The sequence below is a fragment of the Peromyscus eremicus genome, chromosome 16_21, assembly GCF_949786415.1.
Source record: "Peromyscus eremicus chromosome 16_21, PerEre_H2_v1, whole genome shotgun sequence".
NCBI lineage: Eukaryota > Metazoa > Chordata > Mammalia > Rodentia > Cricetidae > Peromyscus > Peromyscus eremicus.
This window is the reverse complement of record NC_081432.1, coordinates 48,525,626-48,537,727: the sequence shown is the minus strand read 5'-3', so window position 1 is coordinate 48,537,727 and position 12,102 is coordinate 48,525,626. Positions and strand designations below refer to the sequence as shown.

Sequence of the window (12,102 nt, the reverse complement as noted above, 5' to 3'; positions counted from 1 at the left end):
GATTAGGACCAAACTCTTAGACTGGCAAAGAAGGGAAGGGTTGTGGATTCCAGAGTGTCTTAGCTGCTTAGACACTGCTCAGTTCTTTAATCTTATGATTCTTTGATACAGTAAATGCACTTCATCTATACCCTAGTGTATGTGGATCTCTCATAACTTCTTTGACCTCATCTCCTAGCAGTCTGCCCTCTCCAGTCATACTTCCCTCCTCTCTATTCCTCAAGCACACTAGATGGCCCCAAAGTCTTTGTGTTCATTTTTCTCTAGAGCACTTCTCCCTCCAGGTGTGCACATGACTCACTCTTTCACCTTCTCTTGGGCTAGACTCAAATACCAGCTTCTCAATTAGGCCTGCCCTGGCCACATTTTCCTGCTACAGCCTATTTGTTTTCTGTGCACTTATGTCTCTTTAAAATATTAAAGACTCTACTGTAATAAGCTTTTTTGTCGGCCATCAGCTCACAAATAATGACAGAGACTTATTACTAATTATGAAAGTTTGACCTTCAGCTTAGTCCTGTTCCACTAGCTCTTATAACTTAAATTAATCCATTTATATTAATCTATGTTTTGCCTCATGTTTTTTTTACCTTTCTTTCATTCTGTATGTCTGATTCCCTCCATGTCTTGTTGGCATCTCTTTGGAGTAATTCATGCACCTAGATTCCTTCTTCTTTTCCTCCTTCTCCCTAGAAATCCTGCCTGTGTCTGTCTCCTGCCCAGCTACTGGCCATTCAGCTCTTTATTAAACCAATTACAGCAATATATCTTAGTATACAAATAACTCACAACACTTTACCTACTACCTTTTAAAAACAGGGTGTTGCTACATAGCCCAGGCTGGTTCTGAATTCCCAATCTTTCTACTTCTTCCCCTAAATAATTCAACTGTAAGCAAGTGCTACAAACCCAACTTTTTTACTCTTTTACATCTAAAATATAAACTTCTGTAAAGTCGGAAATTCTGGTTACTGTTTACTGAGTCATATCTATGGCCAGACACATGGAAGGTACTCAAATTTAATTATTAGTAAAATAAATTTAACTAATATTAAAGATTCCATAAATAGAACTGATCATTTTTCTTCTATCTGAAATAAACCAATTTGGAAAAAGGAATTATGATACGGATATGTTGAAAACAGGTACTGATGAATAAGCTCCTTTATTAGTGTACATTCAGAAGTTCCCTTTACTCCAATTTCTATATCCTGCTGTGCTTTTTGTTATGTTATTACTATCTCTTTTATTTACATCCTTCCCTTTTCACTAAGTAACTTTAAAAAGAAATATGTATGTGTACAAATACGTAAATGATGCTTATATATCACTGTGACTTTCACTGTGACCCTCTAAAGCACAGGCAGTTTTATTTTTATGAATTGCTTAGAGGGGGAAAAAAATAACAAAAGAACTTAAGGAAAAGGTAAAGGGATGAAAGGGGAAAGAAAACTTTGGGACTCTCAGGGTCATTGAACATGTTTGTGACTCTCTTGTCACAAACTAGTCTTTCTCCATCTATTAAATGCTAAGCAAATGCTGCTTGGCTCCGTCAAATCTTGCTACCTCTCTGCAAGAGGAACCAAACATTTTCTGTGATCTCCAGTCCAGCCTTGGTGGCACAAAATTCAAGAGGAAGCTGGAAGCCATTTTTTTCCTCCTTCATCTGCCTCCTTCAGCAAATCCTACCTATGTGCACCACAACCGGCAAAATCTTATTTTTAAAAGTTGTCAACTAATTAAAAAACAAGGACAAAAACTATGCACTGCAAACCAAATTCAAAAAGTGCAAATTCATTCTACAGATTAACAAATTGATTTCTAACTTACATAGATTTTTATGCCACTCACAAGAGAAGTCCTGATCCGTCCTTTCTCAAGAACTGAAGAAATTGCTAGGAAGGATTTCTTTCCTTTTACCTCCATTATGCATAGGGCATTCTCCAGTGCAAGTACCTTTCTGCCATCTCCACAGCCATGAGCTTCCCAGCCTTTTGGACAGTCTAGGGCTGGCTCAGAGTCTATCAATTTAACCCTGGCCTCTGATGCTACCATAATCAGCTGTCTTACCCAAGACTAAATGATTAATTCTTCTAGCCCTGGCAAAGCAGAATATAGAATTCAATAATCTGGAGGCCAATCAAACAGGAATCCATTCTGCACAATTTCCTAAGTCACCAACAGATAATTCAGTTGAGCAATCTACAAACCCCAATCCAGACAAGATGACTATAGTACTCAGTGAGAAATTCGTACTGAAAAGCCCTTATGGAGACAAGAAAGGATTTCCCCACCTCTGCCAAGCAAATCTGATATGCAGGGAGGAAAAAACCTTGTAATACTTCAGGAAGTTAGTTTTCTCTCCAAGAAAAAAAAAATTCAGTGATAATCTGAAAGTCATTCTCATTCTTTCTGAAATGCTCTGTCCAACATGGAGATCACAACAAAGAGGTGTCTAGTGTGACTGAAGAACTGATTTCTTAATTTAATTTCAATTTAACATGAAAGCCATGTTAGATTTCCCTACTGAGGTGGTTTGAATAGGTATGGCTCCCACAGACTCATATTTGAATGCTTGGCCTACAGAGAGTGGCACTATTAGGAGGTGTGGCCTTGTAGGAGGAGGTATGTATTGTGTGTGTGGGAAGGGGAGTTGAAGTCTTATATGCTCAAACTACACCCAGTGTGAGTCATGGTTCACTTCCTGTTGCCTGCAGATTAAGATGCAGAACTCTCAGCTCCTTCTGCAGCACCACATCTGCCTGCCTGCCTGCCTGCGTGCTGCCATGCTTCTCACTGTGATGATAATAGACTAAATGTCTGAAACTGTAAGCCAGTCCTAATTAAATATCTTCTTTTAAAAGAGTTGCCATGGTCATGGTGTCTCTTCACAGCAATAGAAATCCTAAGATTCCTATTAAGCATAGCTTTATTGTGCTGATACTACTTTAAGTATTATACGTAGAGTATTAAAAATATTAGGGCCAGACATGGCATTACACACTTTTAATCTTAGCACTCAAGAGGCAGAGGCAGGAGATCTCTGTGAGTTTGGGGCCAGCCTGGTTTACATGGCTAGTTTAAGGCCAGCCAGGGCTATACAGTGAGCTCTGTCTCTAAAAACAAAAACAAAAAAGGAATGTACTTAAATATACTGACATACATAATGGATTTTGAAGATTTAGTGAAAAAAATCATGTAAATATTTCATTTTTATATTGACATGTGTCTTAGTTAAGGGTTCTATGACCAAACAGCAAGTTGGAGAGGAAAGGATTTATTTGGTTTACACCTCCATATCACTGTTTATCATCCAAAGGAACTAGGACAGGAACTCAAACAGGGCAAGAACCTAGAGGCAGGAGCTGATGCTGAGAAGATGGAGGTGTGCTGCTTACTAGCTTGCTCCCCATGGTTTACTCGGCCTGCTTTCTTTTTTTTTTTGTTTTTTGTTTTTTGTTTTTCGAGACAGGGTTTCTCTGTGTAGCTTTGCGCCTTTTCCTGGAACTCACCTGGTAGCCCAGGGTGGCCTCGAACTCACAGAGATCTGCCTGGCTCGGCCTCCCGAGTGCTGGGATTAAAGGCTTGCGCCACCACCGCCCGGCTTCGGCCTGCTTTCTTATAGAACCCAGGACTACCAGCCCAGGGAGAGCCCACATTGGGCTGGGCCCTCCCGCATCAATCACTAATTAAGAAATACCCTAGAGCTAGATCTTATGAAGGCATTTTCTCAGTTTAGGTTTCCTCCTTTCAGATAACTCTAGCTTACATCAAGTTGACATAAAACTATCCAACAGGCTGGGCGGTGGTGGTGCATGCCTTTAATTCCAGCACTCAGGAGGCAGAGGCAGGTGGATCTCTGTGAGTTCAAGGCCAGCCTAGTGTACAGAGTGAGTTCCAGGACAGGCTCCATAGCTTCTCCATAGAGAAGCCTGTCTCGAAAACCCAAAAAAAACTATCCAGCACATGTCTTTTAAAAATATTTAAAACTTTTGATTTATGTGTATATATGGGTGCCCACAGGGGCCAGATTCCCTAGTGGCTGTGAGCTGCCTGATATAGATCCTGGCAACCAAACTCCAGTCCTCTGCAAGAGTAGCAAGTATTCTTAACTACCAAGCCAACTCTTCAGAACTTATACTGACATATCTCAAGGTAGTATTTTAGATAGAATACCCAAAACTATTATTAAAATTAATTTTACCTGTTTTCCCCATTTTTTTGTATTTAATATGCAGGGGCACACAATAATGGCATGCATGAGGAAGTCAGAGTACAATTTGCAGGAGTAAATTCTTTCCTTCTACTGTGTGAGTCATCACACTGGGAGCAAGTGTGATGTCTCATCTGCTGAGACATCTCACCAGCCCCTTAAAACGAATTTCACTTGTGTCTAAAACATGTGGTTACTAGAAAATTTTAAATTGCAGGCACTCACAAATTTCTACTGTGTATCAGTCTATTCATACTAAGCTGTCTCATTAACTGGCTAATGTATACACTAACTGCCCCAGAAGTAGTACTAAATACATAGTACTGCCATGCATAGCTTTTAAGAATACCAAGATACCAACCTCCCATCAGAGCAGTTGAGACATCAGTACCAAATAATTGCCAAGGGATGAACTTAAGAAAGTGCAAGAGATGCTCCTACATCATCCACACCGATCCTAAAACACTTCCTCAACTCACAAGTCATTAGTGTTTTACAACACTGTGATGTGGAAGCACCTGAAAGTGAGGCAAAGTTCAGAAGTCCCTTAAGACGGACTGGAGACCACAGAAACTAACTGCTCTCACAGAAATCAAGGAGCAGCCTTAACTCTTCAACTTCGGGATCACAGACGCCCTTGGGACATTCTGTTCACTAAGGCAGATGGAAAAGGAGCTGAACAAATTGGAGATGCCATACTTTTTGTAAGCCCAAGGAATACAGGGGCCACCTTTGAGCAATGCTGGAGGCAACAGCCAGTTTCTGAATTCTACTTGTAATTTAGGGACTGTAAGATAAATGGAATCAGAACCTGTAATAATGACAGTACAAGCAATGATACCACCTACAGAAGAGAAAAAAGACAAAAAACCTCCTCGAAAGGCTCCTTGTTAGCATTTAATATATCATTTTCTCATAAAACATGAAATACTTCTTCCTTCAGTACCGTGAAAAAGTTCATTTTTTTTCCCAGCTAAATACTATCTAACATAGTTTAGCTTGCATTTAAGGAGCCATACTGTTATTAATGTTCATAATCCCTATAGTGAGAGGCTCACATGACAGACATGAAAACTGATCTCAAATGAAAAAACAGCAGATTCCTTCACATTCTAATAGATAAGTGAGAACTGAGACTGATATTTGGGATTTACAACCAACATTAGGAAGAATATCTAAAATGCATAGTTAAATTTAAGTATGTTAATTAGAAATATGGTACAGAAATTTTCTAATGAGGTTAGAATGGAATTACCTCAAGGCATCTAATAGCAATGAATATAAAGTCCGTGTCAATTTCCTGGGTTTCTCTAAAGAAATAATTAGGAGACCTTAAGTAGGAGGAACCCTAAAAGTCTTCAGAATGCTGTTTTCTTTGAGTAACACAGAATAACTCTCAGGATAACTAATGCTTTCTATTGTATTGTATTAAAAGAACACAAAATTCTTTTAATAATCCAGGCTTGTAGTCCACCAAGCAGTAAGAAGATGGGCCTCCTGATGGAAGGAATGCTTAGCTTTCCTGAGTTTCAGTCTAAATTTAGAACTCTAAATTTACATAACTACTTTGAGCTAATCTTGACCAAGTCATAAACCACAGCAGATATATTGAAAACAATCAGCCAGTGACATCTGGATTTGCAGTCTTTGTATCAAGCCTGCTATCTCGTGTAAATTCTGGTCATGTGATTAAGTATGCACTGGCTGGCTGATTCTAAATATCTGAGCAAATCTTATTTCTTAGGTTTATGTTCCTTTTTGGTTAGCTGAGGCCATGACATCCTATTTATCTTTTTTACTTCTTACAGGAGCTAACCATGCTCTAAATGGCTCAGCCAACCTGGCATGCACCAACCTGCAAATATCACCACCACATAGATAGCTTTTAACCTTTTCTTATTTTACTCAGAATCATTTGCATGTACATAACCTCAGCAGGAAAGCCACTCAGTTAAAAGGGTGACTCACAGCAAATCCGAGCTCATGGGAGTTGTTACAATAAAGAGGATACATTAAGTAAGGAAAATCATATATCTAGAAAGTTTTGCTGGCATTCACTTATCAAAAGTAAACTCTCAACTTAGCATCTTACCAGCCATTTGCACACTGTGTGAATTACACAATATTTAAAACTATGGAATTTGATTCTCTTCTTTGGGGAGGGGAGAGAGGACAGACCTTCCAAAAGAAAGGGAAGAGGAGCTTGACAGACATGTTTTGGAAAGCTTTGTTCTAAAAACAAAGAAAATCACTTACAACTTGGCACAGCAACTCCTGCACTGGTAGCTTTAATTATACTATTTGATTTATTTCTCCTATAAGTCTAGAAATTGAGGGTCAAAATGTTTGTTTCAATGTCACATAGAAAGGAGACTATTTCAAAGTCACATAGAAAGAAAATAATGAAAAAAGACAAAGAATTAAAATGTGTTCAACCCCATTGCCTGTATTTGTACTTACAATACTCTAAAATCCATAACAGTACTGCTGTAAAAACAGTTAATCATTATGAAGCCATAGATCAATGTTCCCACTAGAGCAAAAATCAGAACACAACACTAATGGGAAAAAATTACACTCACTAAATTAACTATATTCAGTTTCCCATGCATTGAACAGTATTTCCAATGAACCCTAAAGTTCCCACACCCACAGATGCACAAACAGAAGTATACTTTGAAGAGATTGTCTCTTTTGATTTCTTGAAAGCTTGTGTTTAAACAGCTGAATATTAGAAAGGAAATGCATTATTACTAATATTAGAACTGACATATTATGTACGCTCTCTTTTAAAAACAACAACAAAAAGAACACTGTTGATACTAGAAAACTGTGTCAATGGCATAAAAAAAGGGCAGCAAATTTTAAGAAATACAATACAATAGGAAGCATTAGTTATCCTGAGAGTTATTCTGTGTCTCCTTCTGTACATGAGAACGGAGTGAACAAAGAACTTTTCATGTGACGATGGACAAACCCTACCTCCACTATTATTTGTACAATAGGAATTATTCAATTTATTAAAAGCAGTTCATACAAACTTTTTAAGGATACATTAATGTAAACACAATTCTGCCAACACCATAGGCTAGAAATCCTTTGAATATGTCACACTATCATAAACCTTTAAGACTTCAGAAAAGCCACAGTTACAAAAGCCTAGTGAACCACAGTGATCATCTAATGTCTAGTTCAAGGGTGTGTTCAACAGTGCTTGAAATATTTGTTTGGTTATCTCAAGAGAAATCAAGACTCAGTAAAACGAATCACAACTTTCTAAAAATATTGTAAGAAACAATGTTTTCTTGACATCCTATGCCTCCTTGTAGTTGTTATTCTACTAGCAACTTTGATACCAGATCTGGACTCTTAATTCAGATTTAAACCTGTTTTCACAAATGGAAATAATTTTATAATCCCAAGCTAGAAAAGTAATGTTTAAAAGATAATATACACAAAGCACTACACTGGTTTTGGTACATGATCAGTGAACAGCTGACCTTGTGATTTTTATCATAATTTTTAAATATCATTCTATTCAAGGAAATATCTATTCAAAAATAATACAGATCAAGTAAAACTAGTAATAATTGTATTTTTCAAGTATATGGCTTGAAAATATCTTCCTTTATAGGACAGGGAACTTTAAATGGAGAATGATTAGCTCCAATTAAAATCCAATGAAGATCTTTGTAAAGGCTGAGGAAATCTACTGAAGATTTCAATTAGATACTCAAAGAATCTTTTTTCCTGATTTCATGCCTAACATTTCCCTGGCTCACCTGGATGAGGATTATTTCAAAACTCCTCTACAAGCATTACATTACTTTCTAACCTTGTCTACCTGAATAGGGAACTACTTTTAAGTCTTAAAGCTGAGTAAGGATGAGAGCAGTCTAGAGCTCTCAATTCCCAAAGACAACAGTGATAGCTGGGGGTACTCAGGCTTCCACAGAAGTGTCAGTTGGGAGTACACAGGCTTCCATGGTCCTACAGTGAGGTGATAATCCCTGACGGTGCTACTTACACACGAGGGGGAGCAGCATTTCCAAGTCTAACTTATTGGCAACTAGAACATATCAATGACCATGTGTTCTAAAAACAATTAAGAATGCTGCACTTGCATTCTATAGGGCAACCTCAAGGGATTCAATAAAGGAATACCAATTCTAAGTCAGACTAAATTGTTGCTAAAGGCAGCAACAGAAATATTCTAGATGACTACTGAGAACCCACTGTGTTTGGTCAAACCCAGATTTCTATATTCACAAGATACTTTAGAAATAATTTCTGTATTATGATTGGTCTGACAAAACTCCAAAATAAAATATACACTATAATTTTCTCAGAATGGTTTCTTGGTTGAGAGATAATTCACAAAGTTGGTTTCATAAAAACAAGAACTGTGTAAGAGGTTATCTAAGTAGGAGATATCCTTTAATGGCACAGTACACCTGGCATCTTTATATATCTACTAAAGAGGTCAATTTTTATATTTAGCATGCCCTTAATAACTAAACAAGTGGTACATGTTAAAAAACTCCCAATCTCTGAAATATGCAACCACTGTGGAGGTGCCTCACTGATTCCTGAAAATACACATGCCAAACAACATGTGCATTTGAACTTTTTTGAAAGCCTCTGGATCCAGTAACAATGCCCTCTATATCACCACTCTGCATCTGCTTCCTATTCATTCCTCAACCTTCTTCCTGACACTCAACACAAGATGACCCTTCTCACTTTAAAAATCTATTCTCTATCTCCATTCACTTACTTAAATAAACACATGAGCAGATCACAAGTTCACTAAGTAGTTTTTTCCTCAATATCTCAATTCAAAGCAAAGGAAATCCTTGCCCTTTATATCTCCTAAACAATCTTTCCTGACCCATAAGTCTCAAGGGACTATAGTTTACAGAAATTAAAGTGAACATACAAGACAAAAAAACTAGAGAGTAACTAAAGATAAAATTCTTCAGTTCCTTTGAGTGTCGGCTCCTGGCAAATAAAGCATTTATCTGTATTATATACTGAGTGATCCAATGTCTGCTCATTGTGTCTGAACATTAACTAATCTAATGTCCATAGTTCACTAGTATTCTACTAGATATTACATAGAAACCTGGGGAAGGGGGATCAAACTGTTTAGCTTGATCTTAAGGGATTTAAGTAGTCAACTTTATTGATACTAGTATAAAATTAAACAAACAAACAAAGTTATGTATTTACACGGTAATTTCTGTCTGTGGTGGCCCTAAGCATGTTCAAATGACAAGGGCTGACTACAGACAGATTACTGGGTTGCCAGCATTATTACTACACTCTACAGGCAGAGACACTGAGGTAGAGGTTAAGTGGCTTCTACAAACTACTACTGAGTTACACTATGGGTTCGACTCTGTTGACATTTAGTCCTGTACATGCTGTATTAATATAGACCCCTTATTTAATTTTAAAGAAAATAAAAGTAGCTCACTATAATACTAAGAATGTATAGATGGTGACTTTCTAATGGATAATTCCCTACAAACGAAAAGACCTGCTTTTAGGGGATAGCAAGCATCTTTGAGAAACAGCAATGATTTACTTGCATTTGAAAAAGCATTTAAAATGTTACAGGTAGGAAGAATTCTTCACTTCACCACACATGGGGAGTGCTAGCTCTTCTAAGAGAAATGTGGTTTACTAACAACAGGTCCTTCTGCATTCTACCTGTGAGCTACCTTGAATAAGGGGCTAAACTTTTTTTCTTTTCTTTTCTTTTTTCTTTTTCTTTTCTTTTTTTTTTTTTGCCTTGGTATTTCCCTTCTCAAAATAGAAATTGAAAAATTTAATTCCTACCTGGCATAGATAACACAAGGAAGAATTTATTGTCTGTGGTCTGCTTTGAGATTCCAGAATGAAATACATAATCCGGTTGGTCTTCAACCCTAGAATAAAGGCAAACTTTACTGAAAATAATTGCCTCAGCAGATGCCTCCAGAATACGGTACTACACCATTATCAACAGAAACAGAAGTTTTAATTAAATTAGATCTGGCTCGAAATGAAGGGAAGAAAAGCTCCCAATTTTTTTTATTAAGTTCTTTTGCCCAATTCAAAAGATTAATATTTCTATTCTCCACTGTTCCTCCTCAGTGAGCAGTTACCCTATTCTTATTAGCAGAAACAGACATTAAGAGAACTTAAAATGATGCAACCAACAGTAACAGTGAGTATAAAGACCAGATCAATACATTTTATATAGTAATTTCTGTTAAATTTCATTTCAGATTTGTTCCTGGACAACTGTATTTACTGGAGCATTAACCTTTGCCAAATCTTAACTCTTTATAAATGGCCAGACTGTTTCTCATAAAATGAACTGGTATATGTTTCTTAAAGATTCAATAAAGTGTACTGCCGAATGGCATCTTTAGATGATTTTTTCAGAAGAAAGATGAAATTGATTTCTCTGGAAGCTGCACTAGGGATACTGAGCGTGTGTAGAAAGCAGAAGAGACAACAGCATGTTACAACTCTTTAGGGATGTAATAAAAAGTAAAACAAATGGACTGAATGAAAAGGCTCCATCCATACAAATAAGAAAAAGAGATTTTAATGGATGAAAAAAAAAAAACCACCCAAGATTAGAGAATAGAAATCGGTTCAGCACGGAGGTTTAGGGGCTACTGGACAGAGAGCAATGAGTCAGGGTACCAACAACAGAGGTAAGAGAGTGGGGGGCCTCTGATGGCAAGGTGGAACAGAGAACCCTAACGCAAAGGGATGCTTAAGCACAGCAACAAAACAAGCAAAAGCCCACCCTCCCACGAGTCAATAACTGACAAAAGAGCTAGGATGAAATACCAAAGGAGGAAAACAGTGTTAACAGTGAGAAAAACTGGTCGGCGATGGCCAAGCGGTATCGACCGGGGGATGCAGAGTCGAGGGGAGCAAATCGCGCAGAGCAGGACCGACAACGAGGGACCACCGGGACCAAAGGGCACGCTGGAGCGGGTGAAAGCGAATGAGGGTCCGAGGGCCAGGCGGCGAAGGGCGGGCTGGACCCCGGCCGCGATGTACGGGGCGGGGAAGGGCCGGCAGGGAGCCCCCGGCTGCGCGCCGCGCCCCTCGCGTCCCCGCCGACCTTCAGCGGGCCCAGGACCCGGCTCCGATCGCCGGCAACCGGCTGAGGCCAGGGCGTGAGAGCCGGACCAGACGACGAGGCCGCTTCCTGTCCGGCCGCCGTCGGGGGGTTGGGGGGGAGGGGGGAAAGCGGGACCCGGACCGGGTCGCGCGGGGCCGGGCGTCGCGCGGGCGGTGAGGGGCTCTCACCTCTCAACCCGCGCGGCCTCGGCTGGCGCCTGGGCGATGGAGGCGTTCTGCGTCCAGCGCGAGGGCGTCCTCACCCAGGTCAGCACCATCCCGCCCCGGGCCACCCACCCCCTCCCCGCGACTCACATCGCCATCGCAGCCCGCCGCCGCCGCCGCCGCGACCACCGCACGAGCCGGGAGTCAGTTCGTCACGGGCGCTCAGGCTCCCGGCCCAGCAGCGCCGCCGGCGAGCATGCGCAGTGGCCTGGGTCCCGAGGGAGCGCAGCCAGCCAGCGATACCTGCGTTCAACAGGTCCCGGCCCGCGGCCCCGCCCCTGCCTGGCGCTCTCCCCTCCCCCTCCGGCTACGGCCCGCCCCCTCAAGCGCGAGGCCACGCCCACGCCGGGCTCCGTGCCCCGCCCCCTAGGAGCCGCCGCCGCCGCCGCCGCCGCCGCCGCCGCCGCCTGTGCCCGCGCCGGCGCCAACCGAGATTTCAAGATTTGGTCTCCTTTCCCGGCTCGCGCTCCCGAGTTCCCGCGAGAACGGGAGGCTTGCGTCACTAAGAAGCGCGAGCCGGGTCCGGGTGGGAG

The 12,102-nt window shown here is 40.6% G+C and overlaps 1 protein-coding gene across 6 annotated transcripts in view; it reads right to left on the bottom strand.

Annotated features, from left to right (window-relative positions):
• Positions 1-11,826, bottom strand: part of Fam135a (family with sequence similarity 135 member A) — a 79,971-nt gene extending 68,145 nt beyond the window's left edge. For 4 of the 6 annotated variants that reach the window (XM_059282253.1, XM_059282257.1, XM_059282256.1 and 1 more), the window contains exons 1-2: positions 11,346-11,454; positions 10,058-10,146 (exon numbers count right to left, since the gene is read on the bottom strand). The gene's annotated coding sequence lies outside the window, so the exon portion shown is untranslated. Of the gene's footprint in view, positions 1-10,057; positions 10,147-11,065; positions 11,191-11,345; positions 11,455-11,659 lie in introns of those variants that run through there. The other 2 variants (XM_059282254.1, XM_059282255.1) reach the window with 2 other exon arrangements.
• Positions 11,827-12,102: the final 276 nt, after the last annotated feature.